Genomic DNA, 23,656 nt, shown 5'->3' on the forward strand with positions numbered 1-23,656 from the left:
ACAAGTTACCCTAAAAGAAGGCAATACTTATTTTAACTGCCATTAACAGTGTATGAGACTGCCCGTGTCCATACATCTTATCCACATTGGACATTATCAAACTTTAAATTTTTGTCAATATAATGAGCAAAAAGATTTTTTTATTTTGCATATTCCTCGTTACTAGTAAATGTGCTCTTATTTTCATAGTTATTAGTCATTTGTATAGTCATTGCTATTTCTTCTATGAATTGCTTGTTCGTATCCTTTGCTCATTTTCAAGTTGGGTCATCTTGTTTATTTGTGGATACTTTTTACATAATATAGATGTTAAAATCTGATATGTATCATGTAGTCAGTGCTTTAAGTTTTTTATGATTTACTTTGTCTTGCAAAAATTTTAAATTTTATACACTCAAAATTACTAATATCTCTATTATCTGGTTTCTGAGTCTGACTTAGTAAGGATTTCCCTACATAAGGTTATGAAAAATATATTTTCTTCTAATATATTTAAATTCATTGGCTTCATTTAATGCTGGTTCATCTTGAAATTTTTCTGTGTATGGGAAAAAATAGCTTCAGGAGTTTTTATCCTCTTTCATTGATCTATTCATATACTCATGTAACAATTTCACATTCTGTTTTGTCTTCACTGTCTCTTTAATTTTTAAAATAATTCTTTTATTTTTATTAAAATGACACATTCTCAATATAAAAAGTTTAAGTAATAAGGAAAGTAGAAATAAAAACATCACCTCAATTCCCACCTGAAAATCCCAACAAATTTTCATTGAGCACCTATTTTGTGCCAGGCACTGCTCTAGAAACTAAAGATCTAGCAGTAAACAAACCCAATAAATTTTCCTGCCCTGGTGCTTAGATTTTAGAGGGTCATAAATCATATTTTACGTTGGGGTAAATATCACCCCAGACATCCCTTTACACAAATATACAGTTGAAAGGATAGTTGGATACAGAAAATATGTTACAATGGGATTACACAGGCTAATTCAAATAAAGTTAATTTCAGTGGCATTTAACAAACATGAAAGATCCTAATGTGGCTAAAAGAAGAATCAATGGATTAATGTTTCTTGATCTCCAAAGATATTAAGGGTTTCTTTTTAAATCACTCTAGCTTGAGGAACTATTATTAAAATCATTGAGTTTGAAGTCACTGTGGGTTTTTTAAATTTCATATGTCAAGTTTAGTCATTGTTGATTGACTGCCTAGTAAAAAACAGAGGAAACCAGCATGCTTAGAAGCTTCCTCTTGTCTCCCTTTTATCACTTCCCAATTCCTATTGGTGTTTACTTCACTTCATCAACTTGAATAATATCTATGCTCTATCCTCTGACATAATACCACATTGTTTAGTTTTAGTTCTGTTTATATAGTTATTACATTCACTAGAGTTCTTTAACCACAGTCTCCCCATTCCTGAGTTTTATTTTGATTAAATATTTTTGTTTGTCTGGATTTAATTGAACTGCAACTCTTTCCTGGATCTCCAGCTTACCAGCCTATCCTGCAGATCTGGACTTACCAAGCCTCCATACTAACATGAGCCAATTCCTTTAAAGTCTCCCCATTAGGTTGCCTGGGTGGCTCAGTCATTAAGCGTCTGCCTTAGGCTCAGATCATGATTCCAGACTCCTGGGATCGAGCCCCGCATCGGGCTCCCTGCTCCGCGGGAGGCCTGCTTCTCCCTCTCCCACTCCCCCTGCTTGTGTTCCGTCTCTCTCTGTCAAATAAATAAAATCTTTAAAAAAAAAAATAGTCTCTTTCTTTTATTCTACTGTAGAAATATACAGAAATGTGTTACTCATTCACCCATTAAGGACAATTAGATTGTTTCCAGTGTTTCATGACCTATGTGGCAGCAGGAGCCGTGTGCATATCTCTCTATGCACATGTGCAAAATTTCCTACAGGACATAGAAGTAGGTATGGAATTCCCAATTTTTAGGATAAGAACATGTTCAGCTTCACTATATATTGACAAATTGCTCACCCATGTGGTTTTGTCAAGGAGAATTGCATTCAGCTGCAAGCGTAAAAGAACCTAACTACTACAACTGATAACGTTTGCAATTCTCTTTGTCTTTCCTCCATGGTAACAGAATAGTTGCTGCAGCTTCAGCTCAGCTATTGAGTATATTCATTTTTTAGTATAAATCAGAAAGAAGGGTGGACAGGGATAGAGACGGCTAAAGTTTTCACAGGAACACCCCCCCCCCACCCCGCCCCGAGTGTTTTGTGTCTCATTGGTCAGAAAAGTTTCATATGGAGCGCCTATCTGCAAGCACAGCTGAGGGGGATGGGACAAGATGGGAATTAGACAAGTCATGAGACATCATTTGGAACCCAGCTTTTTTTGTCCTGGACAAAACTGGACTTCTGTTCTTTAGGAAGAAAGGCGGATGGATATTGGAGAGGCAGCTAACAGTGCCTGATATAGCAGTTGTACAAATTTCGGCTCCTTTTAGCAGACTTTCTGTTTTTGTGTTTTGTGGTGTGTGTGTGTGTGTGTGTGTGTGTGTGTGTTACATGTTAACACATTAAGGGTCTGGTGGGGGTTTTTTCAGTCATTTCAAGTTTTATCTATCTGTTCTGTGTTATATGTAAACCCAATTGTTCACATCAGCATTTTCCTACTACTAAAATAGGCATTTTTTCCTATTTATTAGCCATCTGGGTCTCCTCTTCTGTGAACTGTATTTATGTTTTGTCCTCTTTTGCTGTTCTTCATCTGTCTGAGGAGCTCTTTGTATAATCTAGACATGAAGCATTTTATTAGCTGTATACATTGGTAAATATTTTCTCCCAGGCTGTGACTTCTCTTTTAATTTTATTTTGATGTCTTTTATGGAACAGAGATTTTTAATTTTAATATTATCAAGTTGACAATATTTATCTTTTGTGCCTGGTTTATGAAATCCTTCCCTCCCCTGAATACCCAAATTCTCCTATGTTGCTCTAAAAGTTTTAAAGTTTTGCTCTTTTCCTTTAAATTTCATTCATTTGGAATATATCCTTATAAATAGTTTGAGGCAGCCATTTTATGTTTTCAATATGTGCCTAATTGTACCCACATCAGTTTTTTGAGTTGTCTGGTCTTTTTGCACTGAACTGTAATGTCGTGCCTGTCATACTCCAAGTTCTCACATATGTGGGTTTGTTCCTGTCTCTGAGTTTTGTTTTTTTAGTCTATTAATGTATTCCTAAAATAACAGCACAGTTTTATTAATATATCTTTGGAATATCAGTATCTGGTAGGGAAATATCAGTGACACTGATTTATTCATTGCTCAGAATAATGTTAAGGCATATGTCAGTCTCATCACCTGCTGGCATACAGATACTCTGTTGATACTGGTACCTTGCTCTTGCATGCAGGAACCTTGCCTAACTCTCATGTTAATTCCTGTTGTTTGGGTGTAGATATTACTGGATTCTTTATGCAAATAATCTTCAGATAATAAGTATATGAGTCTCCCTAATCTATACAACTGTTATTTCTTTCTTATTTTATTCCATTGGTTAGAAACTCCAGAGTAATGATGGTTATTGGTGGAATAATAGGCATTATTTGCCTAATATGAATGAGGATTTTATAATGCTCAAACATTATTCCTGGGATAAACCACCCTTGACCATAACATGTTTTTTAAAATACTCATTTGATTCAGTTTGTCAACACTTTAAGATATTTGCATGTATACTCATAAGGGTGGTTAAACCTATAATTTTTCTCTTATTTGTTTTTCTAGTTTTAGTATACAAAATACACTGATTTTATAAAAGTTGTTGTATAATTTGCTTCTTTTTCTTTTTTTTTATCATATTTTGTGGAAAAGAGGGATTTTTCTGTCCTTTGAAGTATTGGTAGAACCTGCTTCTAAGAGTGTCTGCGCTTCAATAGCCAAACTGTGGAAAGAGCCAAGATGTCCATCGACAGATGAATGGATAAAGAAGATGTGGTATATATACACAATGGAATATTATGCAGCCATCAAAAGGAATGAGATCTTGCCATTTGCAACGACGTGGATGGAACTGGAGGGTATTATGTTGAGTGAAATAAGTCAAACAGAGAAAGACATGTATCATATGATCTCACTGATATGAGGAATTCTTAATCGCAGGAAACAAACTGAGTGTTGTTGGAGTGGGGGTTGGGGTGGGAGGGATGGGGGGACTGGGTGATAGACACTGGGGAGGGTATGTGCTCTGGTAAGCGCTGTGAATTGTGCAAGACTGTTGAATCTCAGATCTGTACCTCTGAAACAAATAATGCAATATATGTTAAGGAAAAAAAAAAGAAGAAGAAGAAGGTAGCGGGAGGGGAAGAATGAAGCGGGGGAAATAGGAGGGGTAGACGAACCATGAGAGACGATGGACTCTGAAAAACAAACAGGGTTCTAGAGGGGAGGGGGGTGGGAGGATGGGTTAGCCTGGTGGTGGGTATTGAGGAGGGCACATTCTGCATGGAGCACTGGGTGTTATGCACAAACAATGAATCATGGAACACTTCATCTAAAACTAATGTTGTAATGTATGGGGATTAACATAAGAATAAAAAAATGAAAAAAAAAAAAAAAAGAGTGTCTGCGCTTGGAGCCTTTATTTTGGATAGCTTTTTGCCTGCTGATTCAATTTCTGATTGTTTTATCCTCAGATAGAGGTTACTCTTCTCAAGTTAATTTAGGTCATTTAAATTTGTATCGAGAATTTTCCATTTGTGTTTTAAAATTTATTTTTATAAAATTTTAATAATTTTCTTATGATTTTTGATATTTTAATTTGTACCATATCTATAATTATTTTATTTTCATTCCTGATACTATTTACCAGTGCCCTCTCCTTGCATTACTGATCAGTCTTTCTGAGGACTATTTTATTAATCTTTGGGAAGACCCAAGTTTTGGTTTATTGAACAATGCAGTTAATCAAGGACCCAATCATCTTTCTTCTTGTGACACACAGTCTTCATCATGTGGTCTCCAAGATCACCCCAGGCAGGGAACAGGAAATGGAGGATGGAGCAAATAAGTAGTTTTTGTGTCTCAAGACTAGAAGTGGCATAGATCACTTCTGTCCAGATGACTTCAACCCAACTGTAAGACTTCTGAGACATGCATTTTACTCTTATTTCTACATGCAGAATATACTCATCGCCTCCCCAGAGAAGACAATGGAAAGTTCCTTCCAGTCAGTGCATTCAGCTCAAAGTCCAAGATATCCAAGGAATGTGCAGTCTTCCCCAATATGTGAATATTTGGCTTGTTCTGAAATGGAATCCTATGAACTGAAGACACAACTTATTTTTACCACCACTCCCATACATACACACATCTAATATAAAATAATGGATCATGAACTGAATTAACTATAATAAAAACTCTGATCAGTAAGAGGAAAAATGGAAGGCATATAGCATAGCTAATGCATATCCATCTTCAACAAATTTCCAAAATCACTGCAGAATGGGGAGAAAGTCTGAAAAGACACAAATCGAAAGAGTTAACATGCCAGCCTATAAATGGCAAATAACTTTTGGACATATTCCAATGGCTAAAAGTCAACTCTGTGATTCTAATAAAATTATAAGAAGGCTATGAAAGTATTCTAGTTGTGTGCCAAAAAAGAAGAGGAGAAAATGGATATTGATCAGCTCTAGCAGTCCTTGTCCTCATGGTAAATTGTTCATTTTATCATTAAGTAATCAACTTTTTTAATCCTGATAATGATATTGCTATAAAGTGTTTTTTCTAATATCAGTATTACTCTGACATTTATTTTGGTTGGATTTTTTGTGTAACTGTTTTTATTCATTACTTTTATTCCATTACTTTCAGTCTTTTGAGATTATTATATTTTAGGTGTGATTCTTGAAAAAATATAGCTTAAACTTAGATTTTAAATCCAATAAAATCCAATCTGAGAATCTCTGTATTTTTCAGGATAATTTAATCCATTTTCATTTTCACAAGTTTCATGCTGGGAAATATCTTCAAAGGATAAAACTATCACTCAAGATTTATTATGAAATAAAGACATTTTTTTTTTTTTTCAGAAAAAGTCAGAAGGTTTACTATTTGCAGATCCTCCTTAAGAGAACTGCTAATGTGGGATGCAAAAGCATTGTCTGTGTGAAAACGAAAAAAAAGGTTTTAATCTAATTAAATACTGAAAAAAAATGACTAATTTTGGGGTGCTTAAAAACAAGAAGGACCTAAATACAATATAATTAAAGATGGCAGTGGGATACCAAGCTTAAACTATTTCAAACTTGAATTTGGAGAGAATTGGATAGAAATATTTGTGGGAAATATGGGCTATGGAAATAGATTTGGCAACTACTAATAAAGAGTGAAGAAAATCACAGGAGTATTATTGGATGAAGCACTTCCTCTAGTTGGACATGAATCTAACTCTAGTTAATACAACCAGGTAGGCTAACAGCTCTAACGGAAGTACTCAAAGTATACAATGGCTCAAACATAGTAACTATTTTTCTCACACATAAATAGCCCAAGAGAGCTGCAGGTTAGTTAGTGGCTGGAGCTGGAAAGGATTCTGCTTCATGCAGTCATTCATGGGCCCAGGCTGAAGAAATAACTTCTTCCAAAAATAACTTTCAGGGTCACCCTGATCATGTGAAAAGGAAAGGACTATGTCTGAGTGTGTTATTCCTTTCTCAGTGCATTATGGAGGCACATGTTGCTAATATGTCTCAATGTATCATCCATACGTATCATCCATAATGAGGCATATCAACACCATGTGCGTCCTGCCATGATGCACTGAGAAGGGCACAATACCACCTCTATGGTAATCTTGCCAAAAATGCCTACCCTAAATGTAACCATGAGGAAACATCAGCCAAACACAAACTGAGACACGTTCTTCAAAATACCTAACCAGCACTCTTCAAAAGTGCCAGGGTCATGAAAGACAAGGAAAGACTGAGGAACTCCCAGATTGGAGGAGACCAAGGAGACATGACAACTAAATGCAATGTGTGATCAGTTGGTGACATTTGAGTAAGATCTATAGATTAGTTATAATTTTCTCAATATTAATTTCCTGCTCTACAATTGTCCTGTGGTAAGATGTTAACATTTGAACTAGATAGATGAAGTAAATACAGAAACTCTTTGTAATATTTAATAACTTCTATAATCCTGAATTTTTTTTCACTACATCAAAAACTAATGATGTGATGTATGGTGATTAACATAACAATAAAAAAGAAAAAAAGAAAAAAACAAAAGATTTTAAAAAGAAATGAGTAAGTAAATAGTCTCATTATATTTTCATGTAGATGGACGGACAGCTGTTGTTATCAGAGATAAAAAGGATTGTGAAGACCACACAGGTACCACTACCCTTTTTGTTTTTCATCTTATACATAAAGTATCATTAGATTAGCTTCATCAGTATAAATTTATTTATAACTAGAGTGCCCCCTACCCTTTTTAGAGAATGGTGAACATATACATTTGTGCTTGCATCAGATTACAGACCCCCAAAAAGTTGGTTCCTCTTCACCACCTTTTTCAAATTTACCCCTCCTATCCTTCCCCAGTTAACTTGCCAGTTTGTGGGAACTACCTTAAGCATAATGAAATCAATCAAAAGGACACTCCTTTTAAGGTCCATCAGATTCCCGTTGTTTTGTGGTTGCTCCTTTCGATTTCCTTAATTTGAGACAAAGAAATTCAAGCAAAGAAATTTCTATGAAACAGTACAAACCATTTGCAACTTTTAGAAAGTAAGTGAGTACAGGGTAGTGTTGTTGTTTTTCTTTTAAATAATGCTAACCCCTGCTCTCCTAAGACTGCAGGCAAACTATGGGCTGTCTATATATTAAGATGCTAAGTGGCATTTCCCTGAGAGCCACTCTCTCCTGACTGTTCCATCCATCAAAAGATTTAGAAGACTTAGCTCTTGTTCCTGATCTGCCACTTAGGAACTATGAATTTTGGAAAACTAATTTCTGTCTATATCTCTGTAAAATGGGGATAACAAGAACTGCTTTGTCCCACCAGGATGTTATAGAGATGAGATGAAATATATAAAAATTCATAAATCCTTATACAGATTACATTTTTACATGATCACTAATGGTCTTAGGATCCGAGTGACAGGGTCTGACCCAGGGTGTTTTCTTATTTCTGACATTACCTCATGCTCTGGGCCATGGTTGTTGACCTTCAGGGCACTGTGCCAGAGATACCTTTCTGTGTTTTTATTCCGTTCCTGGTTTCCTGCTAGGATATTTTTTTTACTTTTGTTTTTTAGTACAATTTCATTCTTTAGCAAGTGCATTTCAGTTTGTTGTGATTTTTATTTTTTTATATAACAGATTTTGGTCATTTATAAACCTATTTTAAATTTGTAGATCAATTCACTTCAAAATGATTAATTTAAAAGACTAGTAGAAATGCTCAAAAGGTGCTTTTTCCTTTGTAAAAAAAAGAAAGAAAGAAATCCATTGCTGCATCTTAGTTATTAAAAAGTATTTTTTGGCAAAATTTTGTTAATATGAAGAGAAAACATTATAATGAAGGAAACAACTTAAATTTCAACATGTGATCAATGGTAATGAATAACAGTGTGTATATAAATCTAATGATAATAATGTAATGAAAAAATATATGAAAAACATTAAGTTTTCCATGTTCACATATGTTCCTTTATTTTCAGATCACTGCTGTAGAGTTACTGGTTTACTCAGACTTTCCCTAGGAAACAGTCACCATCTGCCTGATTAGTCTGTTTCCTTGGTATCCTGCCCATTCTAGCTATTTAAGTTTCTGCTCTATTTCAAGAAATGCACTCATTAGGACGGTCACATCTGTTATCATTTGAAAAGAAATACACATATTCATAAAACATATAATAGAACCTTGATATTTTATTAGCTATAAACAGGAAAGGTCTCCTTTCAACTACCTTACCCTTAAATGCTAATAAAGGATGGTGTGTTCTTTAAGGTCCCTCCCTCAAATTCCATGAATCTAAAATAAAAAAGGAGTGCTCAAGAGGTAAAACTATAACTTATATATTTTCATTATGTACATGTTTATATGAAAAAAACACCATCTATTAAAAATAGTTAACTGAATACTAGAAGAGAATAATAAATATGAAACAGGTATATTAGCCTATCCTGGTGACTTTATATCTGGATATTTTCTAAATGTCCTGAAACAACAGGATACTAAGATCTTACATATAATTTTTTTCCCTAAACTTTCTAGAATGTTTCCTCCATGTGGACTGGTGTGTATATATATATATATATATATATATATATATATATATATATATATTTTTTTTTTTTTTTTTTTTTTCCCCTCTAACATGTCCAAGTAATGAGACACATAATAAATAGCTAACTCTTAGGTAGAATTCTAAGAGGGCCCTCCAAGATTCCTGGTCCCTGATGTAGGTATATCTTCTCCACTATTCACTCAAATACTAATCTATGTATTACTATGAAGGGATTTTACAGATGCAGTTAATGTCCCTAATTTGTTGACCTTAAGATAGGGGGACCAGGGGCACCTGGGTGGCTCAGTTGATTAAGTGACTGCCTTCGGCTCAGGTTATGATCCTGGAGTCCCGGGATCGAGTCCCGCATCGGGCTCCCAGCTCAGTGGGGAGTCTACTTCTCCATCTGACCCTCCTCCCTCTCATGTGCTCTCTCTCTCTCATTCTCTCTCTCAAATAAATAAAATCTTTGAAAAAAAAAAAAAGATAGGGGACCATCCTGGTGGGCCTGACCTGATCATATGAATCTTTAAAAACAGAGTTTTCTCTGCTGCTCATAGAATAAGTCAGAGAGACACATCCTGACTGGTCTAGAAGAATGTAACATGCAGGTTGTGAATAAAGGCCATGTGGCAGGGAACAATGGGCAGCCTCTAGGAGCTAAAAGCAGCCCTCAACTGAGGGCCAGCAAGAAAGCAGGGACCTCAGTCCTGCAGCCACACAGAACTGAATTCTGCCAACAACCTGAATGAGCTTGGATGAGAACCTGAGCCCCATATAAGAAGTACAGCTCCAGCTAACACCTCCGTTTTAGCTCGATGAGACTGAGCAGAGAATTCAGTCATGTCATGCCTGGACTTCTACAAAACTATGAGTCAATAAGTTTTTGTTGTTTTAAGCTGCTACATTTGTGATAATGTGTGATACAGCAGTAGAAAACTAATATATTGCCCTACAGTAGAAATTTAGTATTTGTGGAAGAAATGAATAAAATTTGGGGGCACCTGGGTGGCTCAGTCATTAAGCGTCTGCCTTCAGCTCAGGTCATGATCCCAGGGTCCTGATATCGAGCCCCGCATTGGGCTCCCTGCTCAGCAGGAAGCCTGCTTCTCCCTCTCCCGCTCTGCCTGCTTGTGTTTCCTCTCTCATGTGTCTCTCTCTGTCAAATAAATAAATAAAATGTTAAAAAAAAAAAAGAAATGAATATAATTTTGATATGCTACATAGTAAGGGTAAGATAATTTTATAAAAAGGGCAAGCGTAAGACCATGTAGATAAATAGAGAGTGAAGCCAACTCGAGACTATGACTGGCCTTCATACTGCTACCTCTCTACGTCACCCTTATCCCCTAAGTTCAATGCGCTATGGCAGCAGCTCACTCCAAGCTGTAACCATGCTGGAGTCTGAGGAGACTGTAGCTAGAGCTGTAGCCAGACAAGGCAGCATACTCACCACAAAATTCTTGTGATTTTAGAACGAAGTTCTTGATTTTTAATAACCACACATCTTGTCTTACTCATATACACTTATGTGACGTGAATTTGTCATCTTTAAATAGAAAATAAATCCTAAAATTAAAATATAAATGACAATGCAAGGAAAAAACATGTATAATAATAAGTATATCTCCATTAATATTTTACTTTTAAATGAAAGAAGCTTAGAGCAAATAAGTCTACAATCCCATCTCAAATCTATTTTGAATATAGTTGAACTATAACTTTTATATATATTTGTAGTATGTGAAACAGGATTTATTTCGTTTAGAATAACTATACTATTAAATTTAAGGTTGAATTTGCAATCAGTATTTTGGAGGTTTACCCTATCTCCTTTTCAAATATGGCATATCAAATTGGATAAGATTCAAGTAAATACACAGTCCATCTTAGAAATCAGTAAAGTTTCAAAGAGCCATCAACAAAAGTTTGACCACATGTTGTTAGAAAGAAACTAAATCAGTGTTGGGTGGCTTGATGTTACATGTAAAATGAGGTTACAGGAACAGAGTGGGTTTTAAAAAATGATACATAGCACTTTTTTTTATTTTGATACACAGCACTTTTTAAATATTATCGGCTTCTCTAGTATTATAGGAAATTGATACCTGTTGGTCTGGACAGTATTTATTTCTTTTTTTTTTCTTTTTCTTTTTTTTTTAAAGATTTTATTTATTTATTTGAGAGAGAGCATGAGAGGGAAGTGGATCAGAGGAAGAAGCAGACCCCCCATTGAGCAGGGAGCCCGATGTGGGACTCGATCCTGGGACTCCAGGATCATGACCTGAGCCGAAGGCAGTCGCTTAACCAACTGAGCCACCCAGGCGCCCCTGGACAGTATTTATTTATATACCACTACTTTTCAAAAAGGATTTGAGGGGAAAAGATAAGTCATTCATAAAGTAAAGTTGAATAAACATAAATAAAAAATTGGAAATGATGAAAAGAAGCCAAATTATGCATTTCAATGTCTAATATAGTTGTTATAATTGAGCATTAAATTTAGCTCTGGCTAAATATGTTGCAAATAAGGAGGTATACTATTAAGACATTATTAAAGAAAAAATATAAGTGATCTTAAAAGTTCACTGTGATCTGGCCACTCCTGTGATTTCTTTCGTTTTTTTAATCAAGCAAGAGGATATATCACCCTTGGCAGGTATATTTTGGGCAACTTTACAGGTAGCAATTAGGAAAAGAAGTCAAGGAACATGTTATGAAAGTAACAAAATGATAGAATAAGAAATGTTAATAAAACACCAAGGCAGAAAGAATTATTAAAAAACATTCTGATGGGGGTATGGTTCATGTAATCCTGCCTAATATGAACACCAGAAAATTATCTCAATTGAATTATTTAATTATAACAGTAAATACCTGGCTGAGTTCTTTAATTGTGATTTTTATAAAGGAAAAAGAATCTGTTAAGAATTTCTGAAGCTAGGGGCACCTGGGTGGCTCAGTTGTTAAGCGTCTGCCTTCGGCTCAGGTCATGATCCCGGGGTCCTGGGATCGAGCCCCGCATTGGGCTCCCTGCTCAGAGGGAAGCCTGCTTCTCCCTCTCCCACTCCTCCTGCTTGTGTTCCCTCTCTCGCTGTCTCTCTCTCTGTCAAATAAATAAATAAAATCTTAAAAAAAAAAAAAAGAATTTCTGAAGCTCTATAGAAGTTCATGTAAGTATACATGTAATATATATTTAATTTAATGTTATATATTAATTTAGTGTAATATATAATATATATTTAATTTAGTATTATATGTACAAATGAATTACCAACTTCAATAAAAAAATACTTAAAGCCCATCATTAAGGACAACTAAAGAATAATTTCTATTCTGGTCTTCTCTGAATTTCTCTTTTTTGTACATGTATGCATTGATTCACTTGTGGTTAATTCCCTAGCTTGATAATACCTCTCATTATGCAGATACTCATACTGCTTTGATTTTATTAAAATAATCTTAATAACTGAAGTAAGAGTGTGTGGGCTGTAACCTGAGCTGTTATTCAGTCTATACCTACCATTATGCCCTATTGTTTTGATTGGTTGTTACCCATGCATTACTAGTAGTCAAATTTCTGACTATAGTCACCTAGATATTAGTATCTTCAAATAAGCCTGGCCTACAAAGGCAGGTTATGAAAATAATATAGCAAATATGAAAGTATTTTGAAAAAAAATTTTAAAGTATCATTTGAAACAAGGTATAATCAATATTGAATTTAAATGTATTATGTTGTCCCTAGTACCAGAAAGCTTACCTTTCCCATTGAGGGAATATAACATTAAAGCAGCTTAAATCAAAGAGATCATAAAAGGAAACCAAAACATTCCTAGGATAATATCAGAACAAAGTGAACATAAAAGCAAGAAGCATTGCTAGAGACAAAGAGAGAAATTTTATAACAATAAAGAGATTAACCAACCAGGAGAATATCATAATGCAAGATTTGAATGCACCTAATCATATAGTTTTAAAATATGTAAAGCAAAAAGCGGGGTGCCTAGGTGGCTCAGTCAGTTAGGCATCTGACTCTTGATCTCATTCCAGGTCTTGATCTCAGGGTCATAAGTTCAAGCCCCACACTGGGCTCCATGCTGGGTGGAGCCTACTTAAAACAAAAATATATATAAAGCAAAAAGTGATAAATCTCTAAGAAGAAGTACATAAAACCACAGGCATAATAGGGTACTTTAACAAACCTCTCTCAAAAACCAATAAAACTAGTAGACAAAATATCACAATGGATATAGAAAATTTAAACAAGACAATGAACAAACTTGAACTAACCAGCATAGATAGAATACTACATCCAACATTAGAATACAAATTCTTTTCAAGTACCTATGCAATAAAAATAAATAAAAGGCTCAAAGATCAGAAATAAAGAAATAGAACTGCTATTTGCAGATAATATGGTCGTGTACATAGAATATCCAAAAGACTACATACCAAAATCAATCCCAGATGAATTGTTGAGCTAAATGTGAAAGGTAAATTATAGTAAAGGTAAATTATAAAGCTTCTAGGGGCGCCTGGGTGGCTCAGTCGTTAAGCATCTGCCTTTGGCTCAGGTCATGATATCGGGGTTCTGTGATCGAGCCCTGCATCAGGCTCCCTGCTCAGTGGGAAGCCTGCTTCTCCCTCTCCCACTCTCCCTGCTTGTGTTCCTTCTCTCGCTGTGTCTCTCTCTGTCAAATAAATAAATAAAATTAAAAAAAAAAAAAAACTATAAAGCTTCTAGAATAAAACATAGAAGAATATCTTTATGTCTTTGGAGCAGGCAAAGCTTTCTTAAAAGGGACACAAAAAGCTATAAACTAAAAGGAAACAAAAAGATATATTGGCCTACATTAAAGTTAAAAATGTCTATTTATCAGAAGACACCATTAAAAAAGTAAAAAGGCAAACTATAGGAATGGAAAATATATTTGTTTATAGTTAACAAATAACTCATATCCATAATATATAACGACCTCAGACAAGTAAAAAAAAAAATGACTGATAATCCAAAAGGTAAAGATTTATTTATTATTTGAGAGAGAGAGAGCATGAAGGGGAGGAAGGGGAAGAGAGAGAGGGAGAGAAAGAGAATCCCAAGCACTCCCCACTGAGCACAGAACCGGACCCGGGGACTGGATCTTATGACCCTGAGATCATGGCCTGAACCAAAAGCAAGAGTTGGATGCTTAACCGACTGAGCCACCCAGGCATCCTGTGACTAAAAATATTATGAATCAAAGTATATGATTAATAAATATTGAAGAGAAGCTTATGGTTTGTCAGTGATAATTAATCTTCTAATAAGATGTACTAAAACATTAAAATGATAATAATCAAGAAGCAATTTAGCTACTAATCCATGACAGAGGCCATTAAAGTCTAAGATTTGGATAATTACAAAGAAATACATAACCTAGGGTCACCAGTGTCTAAAAATTCAAAAATAAGATGTGATATTAACATTTAATATATAAGATAAAGGAGCGTGGTGGTTTCTAATAAAATTATAGGTGATGTGTGAGTTTTCCATTGCTGCATAAAAATTATAAATTTAGCAGCTTAAAAACAGCACAAATTTATTATGTCACAGTTTCCATGGGTCAGGAGTCCAGGTACAGGTTAACTGAGTCTTGAACTCAGGCTCTCACCAGGTTGATATTAAGGTGTCAGTTGGAGCTATGATCACTTCTGAAGATTTGGGGTCTTTCAAGCTCACCGATTATTGGCAGAATTCATTTTCTTACTACTACAAAACTGAATTCCTTGCTTTTTTGCTGGCTGTCAACAGGGGACGGTTTGCAGCTTCTAGAGGCTGCCCACCATTCCCTGACCCGTGGCCCTCTCCACAATATGGCAATTCCTCAAGACCAACAGGAGAATCTGTCCCTTTAGTTGGCTTAGATGAAGTCTTATATGACATAACCTAATCAAGGGTGTGACTATCCCATCATAATCACAGGTCCCGCCCATATTCAAGGTGAGAGGATTCTGCAGGGCTTGTACACAAAGGAATGGGGACTTGGGGGGTCATTTTGGAATCCTCATCCCCACAGGTGCATGTTGGTCATATGTAAATTCCCAACATAAGGAACATATTTAAGTAATGTAAAAAACAACTCTGTTATAGTATGAAGATTAGAAAAAATGTGAGAGAGATATTTAAAAGGAGGAAGAGGAAGAAAAATTGTGATAACCCAGTGTTAAAAATTACAGAGATAGGGGCACCTGGGTGGCTCAGTCCGTTAAGCGCCTGCCTTTGACTCAGATCATGATCCCAGGGTCCTGGGATCGAGCCCCACATTAGGCTCCCTGCTCAGTGGGAAGCCTACTTCTCCCTCTCCTGCTTGCCCTGTTTGTGCTCTCTCTCTCTCTCTGTCAAATAAATAAATAAAAATCCTTAAAAAAAATAAAAAAAAAAATTAGAGATAAAGCAATGTAAACACAACACTGCATACATTTAACATTATCGTGCTAAAGTATAATTTACAATTTAAAAATAGAGGGGCACCTGGGTGGTTCAGTCTGTTAAGCATCTCCCTTCAGCTCAGGTCATGAACCCGGAATCCGGGGATCAGCCCTGAGTCAGGCTCCCTGCTCAGTGGGAAGCCTGCTTCTAGCTCTCCCTCTGCTGCTCACCCTGCTTGTGCTCTCTCTGCCAAATAAAATAATAAAATCTTTTTTTTTTAATTTTATTATGTTATGTCACCATACAATACATCATTGGTTTTTGATGTGGTGATCCACGATCCATTGTTTTCATATAACCCCCAGTGCTCCATGCAGTATGTGCCCTCCTTAATACCCATCACTGGGCTAACCAATCCCCCCTCCCCCTCCCCTCTAAAACCCTGTTTGTTTCTCAGAGTCCATAGTCTCTCATGGTTCATCTCTCCCTCCAATTCCCACCCCCCATTTTTCCCTTCCTTCTCCTAATGTCCTCCATGCTATTCCTTATGTTCCACAAATAAGTGACACCATATGATAATTGACTTTCTCTGCTTGACTTATTTCACTTAGCATAATCTCCTCCAGTCCTATCCATGTTGATGTAAAAGTTGGGTATTCATCCTTTCTGATGGCTGAGTAATATTCCATTGTATATATGGACCACATCTTCTTTATCCATTCATCAGTTGAAGGGCATCTCGGCTCTTTCCACAGTTTGGCTATTACGGACATTGCTGCTATGAACATTGGGGTACATATGGCCCTTCTTTTCACTACATCTGTGTCTTTGGGGTAAATGCCCAGTAGTGCAATTGCTGGGTCATAGGGTAGCTCTATTTTTAAATTTTTGAGGAACCTCCACACTGTTTTCCAAAGTGGCTGTACCAACTTGCATTCCCACCAACAGTGTAAGAGGGTTCCCCTTTCTCTACAACCTCTCCAACATTTGTTGTTTCTTTCCCTGTCAATTTTTGCCATTCTAACTGGTGTAAGGTGGTATCTCAATGTGGTTTTGATTTGGATTTCCCTGATGGCTAATGATGATGAACATTTTTTCATGTGTCTGTTAGCCATTTGTGTGTCTCCTTCAGAGAAGGGTCTTTTCATATCTTCTGCCCACTTTTTGACTTGATTATTTGTTTTTTGGGTGTTGAGTTTGAGAAGTTCTTTATAGATATTGGATACCAGCCCTTTATCTGTAGTGTCATTTGCAAATATCTTCTCCCATTCTGTGGGTTGCCTCTTTGTTTTGTTGACTGTTTCCTTTGCTGTGCAGAAGCTTTTTATCTTGACGAAATCCCAAAAGTTCATTTTTGCTTTTGTTTCACTAACTTTTGGAGATGTGTCTTGAAAGAAGTTGCTGTGGGCGATGTCAAAGAGGTTACTGCCTATGTTCTCCTCTAGGATTTTGATGGATTCCTGTCTCACATTGAGGTCTTTCATCCACTTTTGAGTTTATCTTTGTGAATGGTGTTAGAGAGTGGTCAAGTTTCATTCTTCTGCATGTGGCTGTCCAATTTTCCCAGCACCATTTATTGAAGAGACTGTCTTTTTTCCATTGCATATTTTTTCCTGATTTGTCAAAGATTATTTGACCATAGAGTTGAGGGTTCATATCTGGGTTCTCTATTCTGTTCCATTGGTCTATATGTCTGTTTTTGTGCCAGTACCATGCTGTCTTGGCAATCACAGCTTTGTAATATAGCTTGAAACTGGGCAACGTGATGCCCCGGCTTTTTCTTTTTCAACATTTCCTTGGTGATTCAGAGTCTTTTCTGATTCCATACAAATTTTAGGATTGTTTGTACCAGCACTTTAAAAAATGTCATTGGAATTTTGATCAGGATGGCATTGAAGGTATAGATTGCTCTGGGTAGCATAGACATTTTAACAATGTTTATTCTTCCGATCCATGAACATGGAATATTTTTCCATCTTTTTGTGTCTTCTTCAGTTTCTTTCATGAGTGTTTTGTAGTTCCTAGAGTATAGATCCTTTACCTCTTTGGCTAGGTTTATCCTGAGGTATCTTATGGTTTTTGGTGCTATTGTAAATGGAATTGTTTCTCTAATTTCTCTTTCTACAGTTGCATTGTTAGTGTATAAGAAAGCAACTGATTTCTGTGCATTGATTTTGTATCCTGCCGCATTACTGAATTGCTGTATGAGTTCTAGTAATTTGGGGGTGGAGTCTTTTGGGTTTTCCACATAAAGTATCATGTCATCTGCGAAAAGAGAGAGTTTGACTTCTTCTTTGCCAATTTGAATACCTTTTATTTCTTTTTGTTGTCTGATTGCTGTTGCTAGGACTTCTATTACTATATTGAACAATAGTGGCAAGAGTGGGCATCCTTGACGTGTTCCTGATCTTAAGGGAAAGGCTCTCAGCTTTTCCCCATTGAGGATGAAATTTGCTGTGGGTTTTTCATAGATGGGTTTTATGAACTTGAGGAATGTTCCCTCTATCCCTATACTCTGAAGAGTTTTAATCAGGAAAGGATGTTGTATTTTGTCAAATGCTTTTTCTGCATCAATTGAGAGGACCATATGGTTCTTCTCCCTCCTCTTATTAATGTGTTCTATCATTCAAAAAATAGAAACAGAAGGAAAACTTCCAAACTCATTCTACGAGGCCAGCATTACCTTAATCCCCAAACCAGCCAAAGACCCCATCAAAAAGGAGAATTTCAGACTGATATCCCTGATGAATATGGATTCTAAAATCCTCAACAAAATCCTAGCTAATAGGATCCAACAATACATTAAAAGGATCATCTACCACGACCAAGTGGGATTTATCCCCAGGATGCAAAGGTGGTTCAACATTCACAAATCAATCAAAATAATAAAATCTTAAAAAATTCATTAGAGACGGAGAAAAACCATGAGAGACTCTTAACTATAGGAAACAAACTGGGGGTTGCCGAGGGGTGCTGGAGGGGTGGATGGGGTAATTGGGTGACGGGCATAAGGAAGGCACATGATGTGATGTGCACTGGGTGTTATACGCAACTGATGAATTATTGAACACTACATCTGAAACTAATGATGTACTATATGTTGGCTAATTGAATTTAAATAAAATAAAATAAATAAAATCTTTAAAAAAATAAAAATAGAAACCCATTTGGATTACCAGTATTTTTACTTTTTACACTAAAATAGTTCATTTTAAGAGAACCTATGCAAGAATGTTACTGAATTTTTCTGGTATTTTACAAAAAATCGGATAACTCTAGAAATCATTTGCCAAAAAATATGAATTATATTGTAGCTAACATACCTGTGAAACATAAGCTGTTATTGAACTTGTTTAATAACTACAAGCATGTACACATACCTTAGGGCTTAAATTGGATTCAACATTTCTAAAATAAAATGCAACATTTTCTTCCCTGAAACAACTCTTCCTTCCTAATTTGTCTATTTTTATTCATGGCATCACCATCCTCCCAGTCACTAATAATAGAAACTTCAAAGTCATCTTCCATGCCCTTCCCTACCATATTGCTATCACAAATAGAGTCACAAAGTTTAATATCATTCCCCTCATTCATTAAATAAACATTTACCAAGGGCCTGCTGTCTTTAGGTACCATGCCAGGCACCAAAACTGCCACAACGAGTAAGTCACCGGTGGTTTTACAATGTTTCCTGTAATTTCCATTCTCACTGCACCTGCTTTATATCAAAAACTTAACTAGTTGTCCTGCCTCCTTATATCTAGTTCATTCTGCATACTACTGTCAGATGAATCATTCGTTCATTCTTTCATGAGCACCCCTATTAAGCCGTGATCTAAATCCTATGACAATAGCAGTGAATAAGACAGGTGAAGCCTCCAGCCTCTGAAGCATATTTTCTAGTGCAAGAAGGAAGATACATATATAAAAGAGCATTTCATATAATATCTTGGAGTGGCAAGTATCCTATAAAGTCATTTTCCCCATGTCACTGTCTCAATTTTCATTTGCTCCTAATGCTTAAAATATAAGTCCTTGACATTCAGAGCCATCCTTAATGTGCTTTTTCCTCCTTTTGACAAAGGACCCTCTTGTTAGGCTAGCCTTCTCAGTTCTTCATTTTGCTGTTTCCATGCTCATGCCTATCTTTTTTCCCTCTCTTCTGGCTATCTTCTTCCCCCGCTACCTAATTCTACCTAGTTATTCTCACATTTGCTGTCAAGTCTTTCCTGACTAATTCAAACTGAGGTGCTTTCCCTCTTCTGAACTTCCCATAATATTTCTTATCTGTAACCACTGGGTTTTTTTTAAAAACCACATATTTTCTGGTAATATAGTCAACTGCTTTTTTGCAAGTATGTATGTGTTTCATATTTCTACCAGATCCCCAGGTTATTTAGGGCAAAAACTGTCTATTTTCTATCTCAGTATCTTCAATACTAGTTCAACAAAGATATGGATAAACTTTTCCTTCTTTAGAATTAATCTCCTATTCAATGTAGTTTGTTTAGACAGTGGTTATTCTTAAATAATGAAACCATTTTATATACTATTTTTTCCTCAAAAAGGGAAGAGTACTTCATGTAAAAAAATTATAACCATGAATACAAAAAAAAAAATGAAAAGTTTTTGAAAAAAAGTATTGATAAATTCCTACTGAAACTCTACAAAAATAACAAGACATCTGTGGCCAACCTATTTTTGTTCTCCAGAGTACACTCTTTCTAGAGTTTTGTAATCTTCAAAGCACCATGGCTTTGACACTGTGGTCACTCACCCCATGGTAACTATCTGTATCAAGCACTAACCATACTCCAAGCCCTGTGCTGGGCATTTTATATAAATATTAATCTTCAAATATTACCCTCATCCTGTGATAGCCACTAATATCTTCATTTCACTTAGAAAAAGGCAGACTTTCATTACCAGCAATATGGCAATCTATATCTGAAAAACCTCCAAAAAAGACACATAACAAATCCTAGTAAAATAAAACAAACATCCTTTACCTGCATAGCTGAGCTTGCCGGAAAGTAAAAGAAATCCCTAGAGATCAAATGTGAAGAAAAAACTAAAAATTAGAGCTAAAAGTGTGAATTGATGGTAGAGTTGTCTTAGGTTGGGGCATGGGAGGTATTCTCATTTGTTGTAAGCATAGACATATGGGGAGGCAAGGCTTGGATGAGGTAAGAGCAGGATTAGAACTGAGACCCTTTGTAAACAGATGGACTCACTGCAATCCAGCAAAAGGAAGTAGAAAAAAATTAACCCTATAACACCAAAGACAGAAAAGCTTGTCATCACACTGCATTCTGGGTCAGAAAACAAAGTCTCCTCAGAATTTGCCTTAGGACAACATTTAGATTTGAGATTAGTATTTCTCTCTAGGGTCTAGAAACTTTTAAGCCAAGAAACTCTCAGCCTCAGTGCCAACTTCTTGACTTTTATTCAGCTAAGGCCTACATTCTTCTCCCTGTTGTCCATTAATATCAAAGCCAATAATATTCATGGGGAGAAATGCAAAGCAAACACCAAATCAGTCTATAAAGTGATTCTCTTTATCTTTGGTAATATTCTTTGCTGTAAAGTTTATTTTGTCTGCTATTAATATAGCCATGCCAACATTCTTATGGATAACATTGGCATGGTATATCATTTTCTGTCCTTTTATCTTTACATTTCATAATTTATTTTTTATTTTTTTTGTAGATAATACATAGTTAGGCCTTAATTTTTTGTCCAATCTGTCCAATCTTTACCTTTTAATTAGCATGTTAGATGTGAGGAGACTGTCTACCGATCTCTGGAATTCTCTCTCTCTGCAGCTCTCCTTGGTATTCTGATTTGTAATCTCTAGCTTCCTTGGTCTTCCACATTCCCAATTCCATTTTTTCACCTCAAAAAGACTACTGGGCCTTTTCTGTGTGCCCTTTCCCTGGAAACCCTCCTAATCATGGAGCTTACCTCATTTATTTCCCATCTCGGAAGGACCATTGCCCTCTTTGCTTAATGTGTGTTGTCTTTAAAAGCTGTTGTTTCATATATTTTGTCCAGAATTTTAGTTTCAGGTGAGAGGGTAAATATAGTCCCCATTACTCCATCTTGCCCAGATGTGAAAGTACAAACCATTCTAGAAGGACATCATTCAGGATTGTTGCAAATAAAGCTCTGATTTAAATGCACTGACAATCCATAATTACGAAATACATGAGAAAATCATCCATCATCAGTTTAAGTCAACAAACAACAAACAGCATGCTTAGGCCCCAAGAACTTTAGAAAGTACAATTATTAGATACTGACTTCAGCATAAGTATTTCAAATGATTCAAGATTTAAAAAACTTAGAAAAACAAATGACATTCTCAAACAGTATCAGGTAATTTTGAAAAAAAAATACCAAATGGAACTTCTAGAACTAAAAAATATAATCATTGAATTTACATATGTAGAAATAGAAGCCATTAAGTTTGATTTGCCTAAAATCACCTGCCTTGTACGTGGTGGATCTGGAACACAAGCTGTTCTAGGTAAAAACAATGCCTGTGATCTTTTTACCAATACTGTATCTGAATTTAGTGGAAAAATGAATAAGCTATGAGGGTTTCCAACATAGTCTTCTCCCAGTCTTTGATTTAACATCAGCTAATATTTGAGTCACTGATAATAAAAGTAACTTAACATCTTTCTAAATAGTGACCTTAAGAAGCAGCATCAACACACATGCTTTAGGCTAACGTAAGTGAAGCTCATTTTATTGAACTGAAAGTTGAATAAAACTGGGCCTATTTCAACTTCAGATAGATTTATGTCAACTTAGAAACACATCCAAAATAAATACAGATGTGACTCTAAAAGCATAGGATGCATATTCCAATCACTCTTCAAAACTTCATAAAACCCTTCTTTATACATCTTCTTTTCCCTGAAATTCCTTGCTCTCCCTGCCAGCCAAAACAATACAAACAATAACAAAATACAATTCCCTTCCCCACCTTCATATTGTTTTTCCTCTTATCTATTCCTTCTGTTTGCAATTTCTTTGTTATTTAAAATGACTCATTTTATATTCCAGTTCTTCTCATTTACATCTTTGTGACATATTTGAAAACAATATTGATTTTTTATGTATCTTGGTCCCTTTCAGCCACTGTCTATTTTTTTTATTTTTTCTTTTCTTTTCTTTTTTTGGGGGGCGGATTATAGGGGGTGATGAAGATGAGAATAAACATGATGTAACATTTAGCTTCAATGACCTACAAGAGGGATCTGGCTTGGGAAGAAACCATACCACATTCACCAACATTTTCTCTTGTTCTTTTAATTACATTTTTGCAGAACTGAATATAGATAAAAAATTAAGCTATAAGATTAGAAAAATTTGAGAATTCAATACAAATGTGGCTTTAATGAACATCAAGCTGTTTCCTTCCTCATTTCAAATCAAAGAATATTTGAATCTTAGAATTGAAATGGAAATCAGAGGATAGATATATATGAGTATATTATATAATTAATATAATATGATATTTAATCTCATTTATATTTGTTAATTAATTAATTTGGGTCCTTAATAATCTAAATGCCATACTGTTTATATTTTAGATTCTAAATTTGCCTGAACAGCTCAAAATGATAGTGAAGAGAAAGACCCTTTGTTCACAAAAGAAATAATAAATAGCTACAAAGTTGTGACATAATGTCCTAAAAGTTGGGGTGTGATGTTGACTCATAACAACTAGTCAGCCACACTCATGGAGTGATGTAATACGTTAGTCTAATTGGAAAGACATTGTTTTCAAGAACATTTGATAGTTTTCTTCAGATTCATTTTCTATTACATTTTGAAGATTTTGTCCTGTTCTCCTTTCAGGCTTTTCCTTCCTCTTAGATGGACAAGGGTTATTTCCAAATGCTTAGGAAATGATAACTTTTATTTCCAGGTGTTAGTTGATGTGAATGCATCCCTCTGAAG

General features: G+C 35.5%; 2 long non-coding RNA genes across 3 annotated transcripts in view; one reads left to right on the forward strand and one right to left on the reverse strand.

The window, feature by feature from the left end:
* LOC135365398 (uncharacterized) overlaps positions 1 to 4,153 on the forward strand; it is a 142,995-nt gene extending 138,842 nt beyond the window's left edge. For both annotated transcript variants that reach the window (XR_010413121.1, XR_010413120.1), the window contains one exon: positions 3,843 to 4,153. This is a non-coding gene — a long non-coding RNA (uncharacterized LOC135365398). The remainder of the gene's footprint in view (positions 1 to 3,842) is intronic.
* LOC123859742 (uncharacterized) overlaps positions 1 to 23,656 on the reverse strand; it is an 84,049-nt gene that overhangs the window by 45,054 nt on the left and 15,339 nt on the right. The gene's annotated exons all lie outside the window — the stretch shown is intronic.

Source organism: Mirounga angustirostris, unplaced genomic scaffold (genome assembly GCF_029215605.1).
Source record: "Mirounga angustirostris isolate CCGP_5_RB_7025 unplaced genomic scaffold, mMirAng1.0.hap1 SCAF_7, whole genome shotgun sequence".
In the NCBI taxonomy this organism is placed as follows: Eukaryota; Metazoa; Chordata; class Mammalia; order Carnivora; family Phocidae; genus Mirounga; species Mirounga angustirostris.